This window comes from Beta vulgaris, chromosome 1 (genome assembly GCF_026745355.1).
Source record: "Beta vulgaris subsp. vulgaris cultivar EL10 chromosome 1, EL10.2, whole genome shotgun sequence".
NCBI lineage: Eukaryota > Viridiplantae > Streptophyta > Magnoliopsida > Caryophyllales > Amaranthaceae > Beta > Beta vulgaris.
This window is the reverse complement of record NC_079202.1, coordinates 22,300,957-22,321,908: the sequence shown is the minus strand read 5'-3', so window position 1 is coordinate 22,321,908 and position 20,952 is coordinate 22,300,957.

Here is a 20,952-nt window from a genome sequence, read left to right as displayed (position 1 = left end):
ATTGTTCACCAACAAAAATACATAAAGGAACTATTAAAGAAATATGGCCTCGAAAATTCAAAGATAAATCACACTCCTATGGGAACTTCAACTAGATTAGATGAAGACTCCATAGGAACAAGTGTTGATCAAACAAAATATAGAGGAATGATTGGTTCACTTTTGTATCTAACTGCTAGTCGTCCAGACATAGCTTTCAGTGTTGGTTTGTGTGCTAGATTTCAAGCAAATCCAAAGGAGTCTCACCTCACTGCTGTGAAGAGAATTCTTAGATATCTTAAAGGAACAGATGATCTTGGACTCTACTATCCAAGAAGTGATACATTCGAACTAAAAGGATATGCAGATGCAGATTATGCTGGAGATCTTGTAAATAGGAAAAGCACCTCAGGTATGGCACAATTCCTTGGTCATAGTTTAGTTTCTTGGAGTACCAAGAAACAAAACACAGTTGCTTTATCCACTGCTGAAGCAGAATATGTAGCTGCTGCATGTTGCTCTCAAATGCTTTGGATAAAACAACAACTTAGTGACTATGGAATAAACTTTGAATGTGTTCCTATTTATTGTGACAATACAAGTGCTATAGTATTCTAAAGATCCAGTGCATCATTCTAGAGTAAAGCATATACATATAGACATCACTTTTTAAGAGAAAATGTTGAAAAAGGTTTGATTAAACTTGAGTTTTGTCAAACTGATTATCAGATTGCTGATATCTAACTAAGCCTTTGCAAAGAGATAGATATAAAATTAAGGCTTGAGTTAGGTTAATAAAAATTAAGTGATTGTTCCTATGTCATTCCCCCATGTTTGAATCAATTTGAGTGACTTTGTGTGCTAAAAATAATTGTGTTTAATTGCCTAAGACCATTGCAAATTGGAATGTTGCAAAACATAAACATGAATCAAAGAAATTAAACAACTCACAAATGTCACATAATACTCCCCTTACTGTTCCTAAGGTAAGAAACATGCATATATGAAGGACATTGATATGTAGCATTAGTTGTTCCTATAGCACAAGTTCCTTAGCATTTATTTTCTTTCAAAAATTAAAATTCATAAAAATCCAAAAATCCGAAAAATCCCAAAAATAAGGGGAACCAGTTTAATTAAATCTTGGTTCTTATTTATCTTTTCGTTTTCTTTTTTTTTTATTTGCTTTATTTTTTCCCGCGTGTCATAATTACTATTACATGCAAAACTTCCTCTTCAATTCATCTATAGAAACCGTGTTCCTCTCAACTCTTCATCTTCACCAATACCGAAACCTCATCACACCTCTTGATACTCCATAAAAACCTCAAACCTTCTCAAATCATGGAAAAACTTCAAGAAACTCCTTTTCCAACATCAAAAACACCGACACTTCAAAAATGGAAATTCTTCATCTCCAACAAAACCCTTGAAACCGACTAATTCAAGAAAACCCCATAGAGGAACACAATTAGAATCTCCTAGAAGGAGATGCGTAGAAGAAAGTTATTGGGGAAGAGATGAAGAAGAAACCCCGGAACAATCTCAGGGGGAAGAAGAAGAAAACACCTGTTCCTTCCAAAGGAACTGTTTCTTCTCTCTTCCAAGAAAGGGTCGAACGAAGTGAATCTAGGTATGTTTGGGTTTTTGCGTCGATTTAGAATGGGCAAATAAATTGAATTTCAGAATTAACTCCATTCTAAAGGAACAAGGCATGGAATTCTTGTTTGAATTCGCCTTTAATAATGCTCTTGTTCCTCTAGCTATGGATGATTTTGTGCAAATTTTGTTAATAACTAATGGAACTTGCACAACTGAGGTTAGAGGAAAGAAAATAAGGTTTAATCAAGCACTTTAAGCAAAGTATGGGAAGTTCCTTGCAAAGGAACTGATTTGTATTTTAAAGGAAAGGAACTGTTTCTTTCCGAATTTTCCTCAAGACAAAATTTAGAATATTTTGGAGGAACGCTGGCCAAAAAAACTTAACCATAACCTACTCTCTCCCTTCACAAAGTACTTTTAACTTGGTTTGGAGAGCACTCATTCCTCGAACTGAAAAGAGGAATGAAGTGGGTCTCTTGGATATGTGTTACATGTTTTGCTTGGACCACCACATACAAATCAATTCCCTTCCCTCTTCATTCAACATCTAACTCACTGTATTGAGAACAATTGTGTGATTGGGTACGGTGCCTTGATAACTTCCTTACTTCATCACTTTGAAGTAAGACTTACTGGTTGGACCACATAGGGTCAAACAAGGGAACATTTGAATGAGAAGACCTAAATGGACTTGGTTGTCTGTCCAAGAAGGTGTTCTCATTCAAGGAAGATGTTCCAGTTCCTCAAAAAAGAAAATGCCTAACTGACATTAGAGAGAAGAAATGATGTTATCTTGGAGAACCTGTTCCTAACCGGAGGAACCAAAACCTAAGAGGCGCAAACACATTGCACCAAAGCCTAAACTCTGTTCCTGAGGTAGGGAAGAGCATCGTAAAAATTGCTCCATGTTCCTGTTCCTTCCAACGAGGACTCTCCTTTAGTCCTTTCGGATAATGAGGAACAGGACCCTCACTCTCAAGGAACCTACTCCACCCCATCTCCAAACTCTCTGTTCCTTTCACAAAATCCCTCCTTCTCCCTCTCCTTCTCTGTTCCTTCAGTTTTGAGCAGTTGAAGGATGAAATAAAAGGCCAAATCCTTTTGCTTCCACCTCCACAACTCTTCCACCCACACCACCATTCTTCCTCCCATTTATCACCCTTCACCTTCTGTTTCCATTCCTGGAACAGATGAGCCTTCCACTAAACCCCTCCAGTTCCTTCACAAATCCCACATCTGCCTTAGTTCCAAGGGTAAGGAACAGGAAATCCGGATGATCTAACTGGGTTAATGAAGTTGCTTCCTGCAAACATATGATAAATTTTAAATCATCTTCATTGGACTTTGGATGCCAAAACTGATACATGATAAGTCTTATGAAGATTGAGTGATACGTGGTTGCGCACAAAAGAAGATGGACTCTATGGCTCGTGCCTTGGAGGAGCTGAAGGAACAGTTGGATCAACTCATGGGGTGGTGATGAAAAATTGGAGGATGTGGTTGAAGAAGAAGTTGTAGAGGAACACCATTCCCCTTCCTTTCTTAGTTTTTTTTTTTGTTTTCTTTCTTTCAAGGAACACACTTTTGTTTTCCTTTTTCTTTTCTTTCTTTGTTTTGTTATGGAACAAGTGCTATATAATCAATGACTTTTGCTATATGTCTGTTTCTAAATGTTTGCATAATTTCTTCCTTGGAATGGCTAGTATTATGTGATTGATGTTTGAGCAAGTTTACTCTTTGATTTTCTAACTTAACCACAATGGTGCTTGATATTGGTCTTAAGGTGTTAAATCAATTCATCAATCATGCAGAGTTTATTCTTTTTGAGGATGATAAAGGGGGAAAATGATTTAAGGAACAAACTGTACATAAACTTGAAAAAATGAAAAATGAAAAAAATTAAAAAATGGATAAGGTAAATGAAAAATCAAAAATAGGTTAAGGTAAATGAAAAATCAAAATTCAGTTACTCAATAATTGTGTTTTATTTTTCATTTTCTTCTTTATGTTTTTATTTTCATTCACTTATATTATTTGTTATTTTCCTTAGTTTGTACCTTTGTTGTCATCATCAAAAAGGGGGAAATTGTTGAACCCTAGTTTTGATAATGACAAAGAAACAAAGAACAAACTAAGTAGTGAACTAATGATTATTTAAGTGTATGGTGTTTAAGGTATCAATGAAGGAACTGGGAGAATACGAAGTCAATGAAGAAGTCAAGAGAGGATTTCAAAGGCTAAGTAAAGAAGTTTCTATGTTGATACTGGAGCAAGCATTGGATCAAGAAAATAGAAGCTAGGCGTTTTATTTTCTAGTTCCAATGTAAAGGAACAAAGAAAGAATGGTAAGGAACGTGGCAGTTATTTGAGAATGAGAGTTTGTTCCTTGTAAGGAACAAACTAAGTGGCACTTAACAATATGTTAAAGGAACTGTAAATAAAAGGAACTAGACTTAGGCGTGCAAGTATAACGGTTAAAATGATTGAGTAAGTCATGCCTAATATTAGGAAATTAGTTTTATCTAATTTCAAATGATAAAATCAGTTTTAAAAAGAAAATCTGTTTTGAGAAAAGATTTTTTTTTCGGAAAAATAAGAAAATAAATATCCGGTTTTAGAAAGATTTTTTTAAAAGATATTATTTTCTTAAAGATTAAAATTCAGTTTTAAAGATAAAAAGTTTTATAAAAACTGATTTTCGGATAAGCTCAAGGAACTCCTATTATTAGGAGTAATGGCTAATATATCCACGTTCATTTTAGTTCATGGGATCATGGGACATGATGTAAACGTGTTCCTTAGGGGAAGGAACATCATGGGTAATGGACTTAACATGTAATCATTAATCCCACGTTCTTATGTATTCACTATAAATATAGAAGTCTAGATAAGTTCCAAATGTGTCTGACTAAGTAATTAAGTGAGTTTAACTTATTAAGTGTCAGTGCCTTCATTCTCTCATAATAGCCATTTGTTCTTTGCCTTCTTACTCTAATTCCACTAAGCTTATTTCGATCAATTGTATTTTGGTTTTTGGGGTAAGGGAACTTTGAGTGAAGTTCTGTAAGAGAAAGGCTTTGAGTGAAGCTGGTATGATGTGAGAAAACTTCGAGTGAAGTTGAGAGGAACTGCTGTTAAGGGAACAGTGGCTCAGGAACTTGAGTTTAGGAACTCAAGGTGTGGCTCGAGTTAGAATTAGGTTGTAACAAAGTTGTTTGGCCTAATTAGTGAAAGTTGAGTTTAAAATCCCTAGTGGTCGAGGTTGTTTCTTCTTGTTGGGCCCAAGAAGTTTTTCCTCGTAAAAATCCCTTGTGTTCCTTTAGCTTGTTTATTCGTTTAAGTTTTAATTTCCGCAAAAAGTTACATTTATTTCTACACCTACAATTCACCTTCCTCTTGTAGTGTTCCTAGGGAAATAACATCATATTATATAAACATGGATTCACAAACCCTAGAAATAAAAACTACTCTATCATGAAATAAATAATTAAATCTAAAACTATAAAAGAAAACATAATCAATGAAATCAATGAAAGAAACTAAAAGAAATCATGAATTAATGAAGGAGATGAAAACTAAGGTCTACAACTAAAAACTAGAGAGAAAGAGAGAGGACTAAACTAAACCTAGAAAATCATAAAATAACGTGAAAGGGGGGGGGGGGAGGAAAAAGAATCAAAACTAATCTAAATAATATCTTTTAACCTAATATGACTAGGAAAGTAATTTACAAGATACGGAAAGTCTTAAATAAATCATTAATAGGCGGATTAGTGATCCGCGTGTACGCATGGCATATTCCAGCAGAAACAGTGCAATCTTCCGGAAGGCATAACTCCTTGACTAAAAGTCTCCTCGGGGCGTGCCACCTATCGTTGGAAAGCTCTTCAAATATAGTTTCCAAATCTGCTGGAATTACTCGATTTTAAGAATCACATCAAAAGTTATGATCAGAAGAGTATATGTGACTCTTTTTCACATTTCTTCTAATGATTTTCCGCTTCGTTTTCGCTCAAATTCGTACGATGAAACATGCAAACGATCCTTATTCATTGTAGCTTCCTTCCAAGTGCTTCTAATCCTCAAACTTAGCTAATCATACTCCAAATAAGTCTTCAATGCCTGAAATTCATAAAAAACAAGAAAACATACCGAATAGGAATAGAAAAGCATAACTTAAGAATATAACGCAATAATGAACCTAAATATGAAACTAAATGCTCTAAAATGCAATCTAAATGCTTCTAAAAACTATATATAAAAATGACTTATCAAACTCCCCCAAGCCAAACCATTGCTTGTCCTCAAGCAATAAGACATAGACATCGGAAAAGTTAGACAACCTATAATATGGGACTACAACATCGCTAAACACTCAATCGAAAACACAAGAGATATAATCACTACATAAACCAAGCATCGAAACAATCTCGAACAAAGCTGCATAGCATGTCATGTATCGCAATCGACTCTCCAATCATACCACAAACCATCTCTCCCAAACTGGATTTAACCAAACATGACAGACCTCACTATAGTTATGTGCACTCAAATCTCTCATGTGTTTAAGGATTAAATAATGACTCTCAACCTAAATCAGTCGACTCAGATGAAGCAAATACTCTTTAACTTTGACTTTTTGACTCACTTACTACTCAACAATACAATACATAATGATCAAGAGGACTTTTGAGGGTTGTAATGGGGCTGAGGTTAAAGGTATGGAAAATAATTTGGATATTGTGGTGGAAAAAACCAAGATGGGGGAGCATCATATAACTGAAAACATGACCAAGATATATCACAACTCCGTGCAACAACCAACAATCTCCAAATCTAATCAACAACCTTTTTCACTCAAGAAATTCAATCATAACCCTTTTGTATTTCGCTTTATTCAAAACTCTTTTTCACTTCTTTTTTCATTTCAATTTTCACCTTTTTTTTTTCAAACTTTCATTTCAATTTCAAAGCTCACTAAACATACTTTTCCATCCTTCTAAACCACAAATAGAGCACTTCAATTCAATACAAACTAAACCAAAACTAATACTCGCTCCCCCAAGCTAGGCTTGGGACAAGAATCAAATTGAGGCCAAGGCTTGTAATATAGGTATCAATCAAACAAAGTCATAAAAGGCTCAGCGAGGCAAGAGGAAGGATAATATGAAAATAAGAATAACTCTGGAGCTAAGATCATCAAATGAAACGCCTCAATCATATCAAAATGTATGTACTATCAAATATTAAGGAGTACCAAGTCAAAGTCAAGATCAATGCAACAACGAGGAACTAATCACACATGAAACAACAGAACTGACACGGATACGTCAGTTTATAGGTACAAAAGCTCACTTAGGTTAGGTGTCTGCATAGTAATGTCAAATCGAGGCAGAGAGAGATCAATCAATCTTACCACAAACAATTAGTTGCGAAACAATCGTGCTATGAAGTATCATGAACAAGATGAGTGACACTTAACAAATGTAGTAAAATATCAACAGAGTTCTCAAAAGGTCTTAGCAGTAGTCCCATAGATGCAACTAAAGTAAGATGAAATCTAATATGAGATGAAATATGCTAATGCAACTATGAAAGCGATACAATTTTTTTGGTTACACGTAAACTCTCACTCCTAATAAGTGATACAAACCGTGCAACATCCTACGAAAGCAATGAAATGTACGCTAAAAAGCAATTAAAGATAGAATAGTCCTCCCCCAAGCCAAAATTTGCAGTGTCCTCACCGCAAGAAACAGGATTTAGAGAAGGAACAAAGTTGAACCCCAACAATCATCCAACACCAAAATCACCCACCTATCACCACAAGTCACCAATCACCACTAATGCCACACATGAATATGAAACCCAACAATCGATGCATCATTAAAGTTGTCACAAGAATTCAACAAGTATGTCATCTCAAACAAAAATCCAAGCAAAATTATCAAGAGTATTAACAATAGAAAATAGAGAGACTTACAATGTAATATCCCAAATTTTTGTAACTATTTTATAAAATTTATTTTGTTATAATAAGATTTTATAAATATAAAATTCTGAAAAATAAAGTAAAATCATAACAAATCAGATTTTTATGAAACCGTTTTATTTATTAAACCAGATTTTTATCTTTTTTTTAAAAAAAAAAATTAAAATTCGAAATCAGATTTTTTTTTTTAAATCAGATTTTTTTTTTCGTTCAAAAAGATAGATAGAGAGAAAAGAAAATTCTGAATTTTTGAATACTTATCTTTTAGTGAAACCCTAGATTTACATACATATATATATATATCCCCAAACACCAAAAAAAAAAAAAAATTCTCACGTAATTCACTTTCTTCATCTCTTGACGGAACTTTCTAGAAGGCGACTTTTAGTTGATATTGCTATACTTGGGAAGCGTTTGAGGTAATTCACAATGTCCATCAACAACTAGAATCCCGTTAGGAATGTATGTGCTATGTGTAATACATGTGTTATGTGATTCTATGTTTATGTTAGATGTATATTATGTGACAGGAATCGTATAGTACTTTTTATGACTAAAATATTATTATTATTATTACTATATACTATTATCCCTGCGATAATATATATGTATCTACTGGTATTGTTGTTATGGAAGTGGATTTTTTTTTAATGTACCTAATTATACCATCATATTAAAATAATGCTAATATTGACAAGTACTTAATGGGAAACTATGTGTTAATGATGTAGCGAACGGTATTATAAGTTGACATATATTGTGACTCTATGAGGCTCTAATGATGATATATTGGTTACTATGAATTATGGACGTTGATTAGTATAATTTTATTAAGTGGCTAAGTTGTGAAAAATATTATACGAACTAAAGATGTTCCTGTTAATGTTAATGTGATGTTTGATGTGTCACAGCTTTTAAAATCGATTAATCACGTAAAGTGGAAATATTATTGAGGGAATTATCCTGTGGACTTGGATCCTTCATAGGTGATGAACAGTATTTGATTTTATTATGTTACAACTCTTTATTGTCTTCCTCCTAATACTATTGGTGCGCATTGCGGATACCCATTAGATTAGTGAGGGGTGTGCACACTAGGGACGTTCTGCAAAACGATATTGGCCATTACTCTTATTTATCTGGGTGACACCATGTTTGAAGTAGGTGGTTACTGGGATTAGTCCCGGCCTACTGACGTTCAATTCCCTTCTAATAAATAAATTGTTGTGTATGACTCATATAAACTTGAATAATTGAAATGGTTAATCATATTATATACTTGATTATATTATGTTATATTTGTCTGTATTATGCTATATTTGTCTGTATTATGCTATAAAAATTATTTTTGAAGTATAACTATTATTATTATTGTTATTTTACGGGATGGAGTTGTAATTACTTAGCTTTCGCTAATTTTTGTATTTTTGTTTTTCTTTGCTCTTTTCCTATTTATATTGTGCAGGTTGGTGAAAGGGACTATGTTGCAGGAATGAGTGAATTTATAGTTTTTAAGTTCACCTAGTTTAATAAATACTACAGTACTGTCATTTGAGATTGTTTAGTTTTGTTTTGGTATAAAGTAGACAACTCAGTTTGGTTTATTTTGATACTTTGGTTTGTGAGTAAAATTTTTATTTCTAATAATTAGCCTTGCATTTATTTTGAACAATAGATGCGGCGGTAACACCCTAAAGGTTTGGTCAGATATTTTAATGAAAAGTGAATATTTTATAAAGTTTTAGGACCAAAGTTTTGGGGTGTTACAAATTGGTATTCAGAGCTTAGGTTATAATAAATAAATATAAATTAGGAGTTAATAAAATTTGTTAAATAATTACGAGTCTAAGGTTAAATAATATAGGTATTAATAAACATTAAAATAAATTGTGAGAGTGGGATCGAAAAGGGTTTATGTGCCTTAATGTGAAAGCACTTATTTCAAGTGCTTATTGATTATTTGTTTTCGTTCTTGTATGTTTAGATGTTGTAACTACAAGAAAATATTGACCATCTAACCATAGGATTTAGAAATTTATATTAAGGTCTGTATACTAAGTTATTTAGTAGTATTGGAAATTCTCTAAGTTCCTATTTATGTGTTTTAATTAGGAATCTTATTACTTGACTATTTGAGTTGAATAGAGTTTAAGTTCTTGTTATAATTGTTGTTTACTTGTCAAATTTGATGGAAGCATGCAAAGATTGTCTTGAAATGTTATGATGAAATGTATCTTGGTTTAGGCATGTAATTGTCCTATGATGAAAGTTAGTATTGAATTATAAAACGATGTGCAAGACCATGTATGGGTGAATAGATGTAGTAATACCAATGCTAATGTGCAGGATTTGTATGCAAACCTATCAAGTATACACTAGATCTCGTAGGAGGACTTTTGAACAAATGGCTGAAACCCCTGAACAATTGCTTGAGAGACTGAGATCTCTAGAACAACTTTCGCAACGTATGGGTTATAATGGATCGATTGACAAAGTTGGCCAGATTTATAGCAATGAAGGATACATGGAGTATGCAACAGTTGGCTAGTGCATATGTGCGAGAGGTTGTTAGATTGCATGGAGTACCAAAGGATATTGTTTCAGATAGAGACTCAAGATTTTTGTCCAAGTTTTGGGAGAGGTTACAACAAGCCTTTGGGACATTGCTCAAATTTAGTACAACTTTCCACCCTGCAACAGATGGACAGACAGAGAGAACAATCCAAATATTGGAGGATACGTTGAGAGCATGTGTGATAGACTGTGGAGGATCTTGGGATGATTATTTGCCAACTATAGAGTTTTCGTATAACAACAGTTATCACTCAAGCATAAAGATGGCACCGTATGAAGCATTATATGGGCGGAAATGTAGGAGTCCTTTGTGTTGGAGTGACATAAGTGAGACGATGACTTTAGGGCCTGAGATGATTGAAGAAACAACGAAACAAGTTAGGCTTATTCAGGAGCACATGAGGGCAGCTCAAGATAGACAAAAGGCTTACGCAAATCAGAATAGAAGGGAGATGGAATTTGAGGTTGGGGAGAAGGCTTTGCTAAAAGTGTCACCAACAAAGGGGGTCATGAGATTTGGTAGGAAAGGAAAGTTGAGTCCACGTTACATTGGACCATATGAGATCTTGGAACGAATTGGGGAAGTAGCCTATAGATTAGCCTTACCAATGGAGTTAGCTAATGTCCATAACGTCTTTCATGTGTCTCAACTTCGAAAATATGTCTATGATCCTACCCTATCATTCAACCTGAAACCATTGAACTAGATGAGACCTTATCCTTTGAGCAACGCCCGGTTAGGATCCTTGATACCAAAAAGAGAAGTACCGGAACAAGGCGGTAAAATTGGTCAAGGTGTTATGGTCAAGTCAAACTTCTGAAGAGGCTACTTGGGAAGCCGAAGATGATATGAAAAATCGATATCCCGAACTTTTTCAGCAGGTACGCTTGAGTTTCGGGACGAAACTCTTTAGGGGGGTAGAATGTGATACTAACTTTTTGTTTGCATATTAGTAGCGAACGATAACGTTAAAGTTCGAAGACGAACTTTCTTTTAAGGGAGAGTAGATGTAATATCCCAAATTTTTGTAACTATTTTATAAAATTTATTTTGTTATAATAAGATTTTATAAATATAAAATTCTGAAAAATAAAGTAAAATCATAACAAATCAGATTTTTATGAAACTGTTTTATTTATTAAACCAGATTTTTATCTTTTTTTTTTTTAAAAAAAATAAAATTCGAAATCAGATTTTTTTTTTAAATCAGATTTTTTTTTTCGTTAAAAAAGATAGATAGAGAGAAAAGAAAATTCTGAATTTTTTGAAATACTTATCTTTTAGTGAAACCCTAGATTTACATACATATATATATATATCCCCAAACACCAAAAAAAAAAAAATTCTCACGTAATTCACTTTCTTCATCTCTTGACGGAACTTTCGTAGAAGGCGACTTTTAGTTGATATTGCTATACTTGGGAAGCGTTTGAGGTAATTCACAATGTCCATCAACAACTAGAATCCCGTTAGGAAGTTGTATGTGCTATGTGTAATACATGTGGTTATGTGATTCTATGTTTATGTTAGATGTATATTATGTGACAGGAATCGTATAGTACTTTTTATGACTAAAATTATTATTATTATTATTACTATAGTACTATTATCCCTGCGTATAATATATATGTATCTACTGGTATTGTTGTTATGGAAGTGGATTTTTTTTTAATGTACCTAATTATACCATCGTATTAAAATTATGCTAATATTGACAATGTACTTAATGGATATAACTAGTGTGTTAATGATGTAGCGAACGGTATTATAAGTTGACATATATTGTGACTCTATGAGGCTCTAATGATGGATATATTGGTTATTATGAATTATGGACGTTGATTAGTATAATTTTATTAAGTGGCTAAGTTGTGAAAAATATTATTTGAACTAAAAATGTTCCTGTTAATGTTAATGTGATGTTTGATGTGTCACAGCTTTTAAAATCGATTAATCACGTAAAGTGAAAATATTATTGAGGGAATTATCCTGTGGACTTGGATCCTCCATAGGTGATGAACATTATTTGATTTTATTATGTTACAACTCTTTATTGTCTTCCTCCTAATACTATTGGTGCGCATTGCGGATACCCATCAGATTAGTGAGGGGTGTGCACACTAGGGACGTTCTGCAAAACGATATTGGCCATTACTCTTATTTATCTGGGTGACGACCCATGTTGAAGTAGGTGGTTACTGGGATTAGTCCCGGCCTACTGACGTTCAATTCCCTTCTAATAAATAAAATTGTTGTGTATGACTCATATAAACTTGAATAATTGAAATGGTTAATCATATTATATACTTGATTATATTATGTTATACTTGTCTGTATTATGCTATATTTGTCTGTATTATGCTATAAAAATTATTTTTGAAGTATAACTATTATTATTGTTATTTTACGGGATGGAGTTGTAATTACTTAGCTTTCGCTAATTTTTGTATTTTTTTTTTCTTTGCTCTTTTCCTATTTATATTGTGCAGGTTGGTGAAAGGGACTATGTTGCAGGAATGAGTGAATTTATAGTTTTTAAGTTCACCTAGTTTAATAAATACTACAGTACTGTCATTTGAGATTGTTTAGTTTTGTTTTGGTATAAAGTAGACAACTCAGTTTGGTTTATTTTGATACTTTGGTTTGTGAGTAAAATTTTTATTTCTAATAATTAGCCTTGCATTTATTTTGAACAATAGATGCGGCGGTAACACCCTAAAGGTTTGGTCAGATATTTTAATGAAAAGTGAATATTTTATAAAGTTTTAGGACCAAAGTTTTGGGGTGTTACATACAACCCAATGAAGAGTCGAATAAGCTGTACAATCATATATCATTACTCTTGAAAGACCAACTTGAACGATTTGGTTGCTAACTTGCATAAACCTATAACACCATTAATCAAAATGCAAAGAAAGGTTAAGAGAATGGGAAGACTAATCAAAAAGAAAAAACAAAAAAACAAAAAAGCGAATTCAAAAGAAAAAAGGAATAAAAAAAACAGAAAAAACAAAATAAAAAGAAAAGAAAGAGAAACGAGAAGATAGAATCAGGGGGGATTGGCTGCTGTTGTGCGACGGGAGGAGGATGGAAGGTGGTCAGTTTTGTGGCTGTTGCTGGTGAGAGTTCAAGAGGACGGGAAGACTGTCGGCGATGCTGCGCGGGCATAGGGTGCCGCTGTGCGGGCAGGAGACGCGAGGGGGGTGGTAGGTGCGAAGATAAGACGGTGGGGTTCCAGTGGGTTTCTTGTGGTGTTGCGCAGGGAAAGTGATGGTTTGGTGGTGGGATGGGTCGCAACGAGCGGTGTATGGGCGGCGAACAGGAGGCGCGAGTCGCTGGTGTTGGTGGTCTCCTGTGCGCATTGGTGAAGGAGAATTGTACGGCACTGCTGCTTTCCCTTTTTTTTTTTTTCACGAAGCAACCAGCGGACACTGGCAAACCATTGGGCTGAGCAGGAAACTTGCATTGCACAAGGTAATTGGTCCATTGGTAGGAGTTATGATAAAACAATAGCAGCTAGAGACATAAAGTGTCTCTAGGAGGACTAAAATGCAAATACAATGTGGGAGAAGGAGTTTGGCTGAGAAAAAAAAAGCTAGCATCCATGTGTCAACATATAATTAACACACATGTCACAATATTGTTTATCCAAAACAAATTACTTTTTGCAATTTCTAAACTTGCATATCTCAAGAAATATATTTTAGAAAAAGATAAAAAATATACCAATATTTATATATTTTTATTCTCTACAGATAGACATCCATTTTGATATAATTTCATCATATATTTATTTTACTCTTATCCTTATAACACACTTGTATCTTGTTATTACAATGCACCTGTTATATGTTAACATACACTTGTTTCTTAATAAAATACACTTATTTCTTGTTGAAATACAATTGTTTTTTAGAACACACTTGTTTCTTATTATTACAATACACTTGTTTCTCGTTAACATACACTTGTTTCTTGTTAACATACACTTGTTTCTTATTATAACAATACACCTGTTTCTCGTTAACATACACTTGTTTCTTGTTAACATATACTTGTTTCCCCATATAATACACTTGTTGCTTGTTAAAATACACTTGTTTCTTATAACAATACACTTGTTTGACGGAAGGTAATTAAAACTGATATATGATGAAATTATATCAAAATGGATGTCTATTTGTAGAGAATAAAAATATATGAATATTAGTATATTTTTTTTTTCTAAAATACATTTCTTGAGATATACAAGTTTAAAAATTGCAAAAAGTAATTTGTTTTGGATAAACAATATTGTGACATGTGTGCTAATTATATGTTGCCACATGGATGTTAGCTTTTGCTATAGACAAAAGTGTCTATATCTATTGTTTTTTTTCTCAGCCAAACTTCTTCCCACATTTTATTTGCATTTTAGTCCTCCTAGAGACACTTTATGTCTCTAGCTGCTATCGTTTTATCATGGCTCCCATTGGTAGCTGGGTAAGCCATCTAACGCAAAATAACTAGCAGGCTGGGCAGAGAGCTGCACAACTCACAAATTTTATTAGTTCGTTAGTAGACTAAAACAAATTAGAAAAAACGAATTCAAGTAAATCCAAAGACAAAGAAAAAAAATTACATAAATCAACTAACTAAAAAGAAGATTACTCATAATAGTTCAATGCTCGAAGAAGTTTATCATGCGTTCCTGCAAACATCTCAGAGCATATCATATAAGAGTAAAAAGGAAAAATAAAAAAAGTTAGTCCTAAAAATTTACTAAAACTACAAAAAGAAAAATCAAAGGAAAAATTAGATTTACAAGAAGGAGAAAAAGAAAAAACGTTAGTGTTTTTACATGACTCAAAAGAAGAAAAAGAAACTAATGGTACGTTATTTACATTATCATGTGAGTCATTCAAAGGGGGAGAAAGAAGGAACGATGGAGGATATAATACAGGGGAAGAAGGAATAAGATCAAGTTTTTGAGAGAATGGAACATGAGACTCAAAAACAGTAGGTGGTACCGATAAAGACTCATAAATCACCTCACACTCAACTTGACTTTCCTCCAGAGAGGAAATTTCAACTATGAATTCTTCCTCGTGCAAAACATCCATCACATTAGTCGTTCTTTCCATCTTATCATGATCCCAATAGCTCTCATTTATTATCCACCCCTCATTATCATCATAAATAAACGGATTGAGGCTAGAATTCTTAGCAGATTGGCGTTCTAATTGGGAAGAGGGGTCAAAATCATCTACTAAAGTCACATCACATGAAGAAAAATCATGACAATTAGACTGACAATTAGAACAATAAGGGAGTGGTGTCATGTAAGTTTGGGGTGAAGGAGCAGATGAAGATATCTCCCACTCGTAAGTATCCTTAGCCAACCACACAATTAAATCCCAACAATAATATGGTGATTGGAATAGAAAATCCCCATTAGACATTAATTCTACCACCATCCTAGTCTCTTCATTTAACCCCTCATAAATCACTAGGCACATATCCCGCAGTTCAATTCCATGATTGAGACCAATAAAATCACCAAGCCTATGATAATACTTCCAGAACACTTCATTCTCATACTGAGGAAAAGAAAAAATTGCTCTAAAATTACTACCATGTATATGGGGTTCACATATCATATTAGGTAATTCAGGAGGACTCATGCAAAAATTGGGAAGATTTTGATATGATGCATCAAAACTGTAAACATGAGAATTCCAAGAATTATTACTATGTTGCCTAGCAAAATAATTATCCCCATCATCAAAATAGCATGACTCCATGATACAAAAAAATAAAAAATAGAAAAAAGATTCACAAAAAGGAAAAAAAAAATATACAATATAGTCTCACCAACAAAAAAAACTAAATAAAACAATACTGTCTCCCCGGCAACGGCGCCAAAATTTGATAGGCTGTTGTACACCTGTCAAAAATAATTCCTGCAAAACCTTCTAACAATGTAGTAGGATAAGTAGGGTCGAATCCACAGAGAGATGGTCGCTTTAATATAGTTTCTAAGGTATGGAGAAACTAAACAAGATCACAAATATCTGAATTGAAGTCTAAACTAATTAAACTAGGAAAATCAAACTAAAAAGGATCTAGGGTAATGGTTCACCATGTTTATAACTATAATCTATCAAAATATCATCAATAGTTCAATTAATCAGATATCTAGAGCACAGATTAATCCTTGGTCAGGCATTAACACTCTCAAATCAACATATGCTAGTACGGTCGCTCAACATAATCAGATTTGCTAATTGTAGGTAAGCCTCTAAAGAGTACTATCTCTCGATCTATGACTCGATATTAACAATATTTAATCAAAAAATTGATCAGGTTGCAAGATTAACAATAAAACACTAATCAATTAGAGAAATCAATAAATAATCAAACCACAAATAAATATCAATCAAATCATATTATATAAACATGGATTCCCAAACCCTAGAAATAAAAACTACTCTATCATGAAATAAATAATGAAATCTAAAACTATAAAAGAAAACATAATCAAAGAAATCAATGAAAGAAACTAAAAGAAATCATCAATTAATGAAGGAGATGAAAACTAGGGTCTACAACTAAAAACTAGAGAGAAAGAGAGAGGACTAAACTAAACCTAGAAAATCATAAAATAACGTGAAAGGAGGGAGGGAGAGAGAAAAAGAATCAAAACTAATCTAAATAATATCTTTTAACCTAATATGACTAGGAAAGTAATTTACAAGATAAGGAAAGTCTTAAATAAATCATTAATAGGCGGATTAGTGATCCGCATGTACGCGTGGCAGATTCCAGCAGAAACAGTGCAATCTTCCGGAAGGCATAACTCCTTGACTAAAAGTCTCCTCGGGGCGTGCCACCTATCGTTGGAAAGATCTTCAAGTCTAGTTTCCAAATCTGCTGGAATTACTCGATTTTAAGAATAACATAAAAAGTTATGATCAGAAGAGTAGACGTGACTCTTTTCCACATTTCTTCTAATGATTTTCCGCTTCGTTTTCGCTCAAATTCGTACGATGAAATATGCAAACGATCCTTATTTATTGTAGCTTCCTTCCAAGTGCTTCTAATCCTCAAACTTAGCTAATCATACTCCAAATAAGTCTTTAACGCCTGAAATTCATAAAAAACAAGAAAACATACCGAATAGGAATAGAAAAGCATAACTTAAGAATATAACGCAACAATGAACCTAAATATGAAACTAAATGCTCTAAAATGTAATCTAAATGCATATAAAAACTATATATAAAAATGACTTATCAGTTTGGCAAGAAAGGGGTTGGGGTTTTCTTGGAAGAAGAAAAATAATAAAGAGAAGAATGCTGAAATTTCGATAGAAAGCAACATGGGAACGACATATCTAAAATTTCAAAAGATAGTGTTATTGGTTCCAACTTCTCTCTAATCCTCCCTCCTTCCTCCACCGGTGAGTGACAGACATGGTTAAGTTGGCAGTTTCAAATACTATTGTGGTTACGGACGCGGTCAAAGTAGTGGTTGTTACAATTGCAGGGAATATGATCAAAGTGGCGGTTTTGGGCACTTGGCTCAGGTCTATCGTCGGGTTCGGAGGGAGAGCAAGAGTTGGTTTGCGAGGTGGTGGATGCTACAATTGTGACTTGTGAGGTTGAAACTGAAATAATAATGGTGGGATTGGGGTTGATTTTGGAAGTACTATGTCCCCATTGAAGAGAGAAGGAGTTGTCACCTCTAAAGTCTTTTAGATAAATAATTTAGTAAATAATACTTGAGTAATTTAGGAGTAATACCGCCACGTGACTAACACGCTTTCGGCAACTAATTACTAACTAACAAAATAACTTGCACCGGGCGACTTTAACCAAAAATAATAATGCTTCTTTATTAATAAAAGTAAATGTCTCAATACTTAAAATAATGATTTTCTTACCAAATACTTCCGAGTTTTCAAAAAATTCACGAGGTACCCTCGCACTTTTGAAAATACACGTCCCTAAGTCATAATCCTAATCAAACTCCAAATAAGATTGAATCATGTAAAATCCATCGTTTTAATAATGTAGGCAAAACCATGACCTATAATACAACTCAAATTAGAAAACATAAAGCAATAAAGATATGAAGAGTTCTAGTTGAACTCAACTAACACAATGCGTAACACAACCTAGAGTACAATGTGTGGCATAGTGCATGTCTAAATATCCTCCTTAAATGTGGCCATGCACACTAACACCTTAGAGTTAGCAAATCAAATGCACAAGTGATAAACACAACCCCAATCAAGTTGAGGAACCTTTGAAGCAAGTGCCAACAACTGATCATCCTCTAATGGATTAGGGATGGGGTTAGGGTTAGAGATAGGGGTGGGGTGTAATATCCTGAAAAATTAAGCGTATTAAAAGTGAGTAATTAATTATAATAAGTAGTTAAAATTTACTTTATATCGCTTCACTAATTAAGCAAAGTATAATAAAACGAATATAGAATTTCAAAATGAAAATTTCCAACTTAAAAATGTTACTACCTAATTGTCAATAATTTATAGTTCATGAATTAAACAAAAAGGTTGGTTTTGTTGTTGATTCACTAAAGCACAAAAATATCCATACATCACTAAAGTTTACAAGGCCACGTGAAGTAGAGTGAGAACTGAGAAGTAGTATAATTTTCTGATTTTTTGTTACAAAATAAAAAGGGAAAACAGATCAAAAAGTCTTCCATGGTCAAACACTCCATTACTCTTGCCTTCTTCCCCACTCCTCCATGGGCACTTGGCAAGCATGCCACCACCCTCCATTCTTTTTCCTCTGTCAAAAATCTGTCACCAATCCATTTTCTTAGCTTCCCCAAGTCAAAAATCAGAATATTTACTTCCATCTTGTTCCTCCCAACTACTAAATTAGTGTTCATAAACCCACTATAAGAGGCCTTGAAATCCATCACCAAGAACACAACAATTCTACAAACTTCCTCCTCTCATCTCTTACTTCACCACCACCTACGAACCACCTTCCAAACAACACAAATTTCAGTCACAAATTCGCTGGAAACTCGCCGGAAAATGTGACCCAAAGAAACCCAAAAAAAAACCATTTTCCCATCTCTCTCCTCTGTTTCGGGTCCCCACCCACATCACCACCACCATCTGCCATCTGCTTGCGCAACGCCAAAAACAACCACCCCACCTGCCACCGGCGCTCTCCGGCCACCTGCACCGCACCCGCACCTCTCTATCTCTCCCTTCCTTACACTTCCCTTCTTTCTCGCTCAACCCCACGCGAGCCTCGCGCTCCTCTGCTGTGCACCGCAGCAATGCTGCCACACCACCACCACCTCCGTCTCCGTTTACTGTTGTGCTGCACCACCCACACCCAACCACACCACCACTCGTACCTTTCTCTTCTCTCTCGCTCAACCCCTCGCGCCCTCTGATTTGTGTTGCTGCACCGCGCCGGAGTTTCCTGCCGCCACCAATACCCTCAAGCCGTCATGACCCAACCCTACTGTCGGTGCATCGGAGCTCCGTTCCGCGCACAAGAAGAATAGGAAGTGTTTCAAGTGTCAAGGGAGAGGACATATTGCTAGTAACTGTCCAACCAAGAAAGCTCTTACTATAAGGCAATATATGACTTTGAATGAAGAGGAGGAGTTGTATGAATTCGTGCCACAAGAAGAAGAACATAGTGAGTATGATGAGGAGGATGCATATGCCAAAGATGATGGTAGAATTATTGGTGTTGTTATGAGGGTTTTACATGTTGATTGTCTTCCAAGCAAAGAATAAAGGGATAACTTGTTTCATACTCGTTGCAAGGTGGGTGAAAACACTTGTAACATGATCATTGATAATGGTTCTTGCACTAATGTAGTGGCGGCAGATGTGGTGAAGAAGTTGATCCTTGTTGTGAGGGATCATCCACACCCGTACAAACTAAGTTGGCTTGATGATACGGGGTTAAAGGTGAAGAAACAAGCACTACTTTCTTTCTCAATTGGAAACTACAACGATGAAATATGGTGTGATGTACTTCCTATAAGTGCTTGTCATGTTTTTCTAGGGAGACCATGACAATTTGATCGAAAGGTGATTCATGAAGGGGACTCAAATGTGTATTCAGTTCTAGTTGGAACAAAGAGGATAAGGTTGCATCCTTTGGCTCCTAGTGACGTGATCCACAAGAAATAAGAAAGAAGGTCTAGCGTGTTGCTTTCAAGTAAGGAGTTCGAGAAAGAGGTGGAAGAAGAGGGCTTGTGCTATGCTTTGTTTGTGAGACATGCTATGGTTAGTGAAAAGAAGCCACGTGAATCGAAGCTTAATGCACTCATGGAGGAGTTTAAAGATGTATTTCCGGAAGAACTTCCACAAGGGCTGCCACCTTTGAGAGGCATTGAGCATGCCATAGACTTGGTTCCGGGAGCGCCTTTACCTAATAACCCAGCTTATAGGTGTGATCTAAGTGCTTCAAAAGAGTTGGAATGCCAAATTGAAGAGTTTATTGAAAAGGGATATGTTAGAGAAAGTGTGAGTCCATGTGTGACTCCGGCTTGGCTTCTGCCTAAAAAAGATGAAACATGGAGGATGTGCATTGATAGTAGGGTTATGAATAACATAACTGTGAAGTATAGGTTTCCCATGCCTAGATTGGAAGATATGCTTAATGAGCTCAATGGAGCATCGATCTTTTCGAAAATTGATCTTAGGAGTGGCTATCATTAAATGAGAATTAGAGAAGGGGATGAGTGGAAAACAACATTCAAGACTAAGCAAGGTCTTTATGAGTGGATGGTGATGCCCTTTGTCTTATGCAAC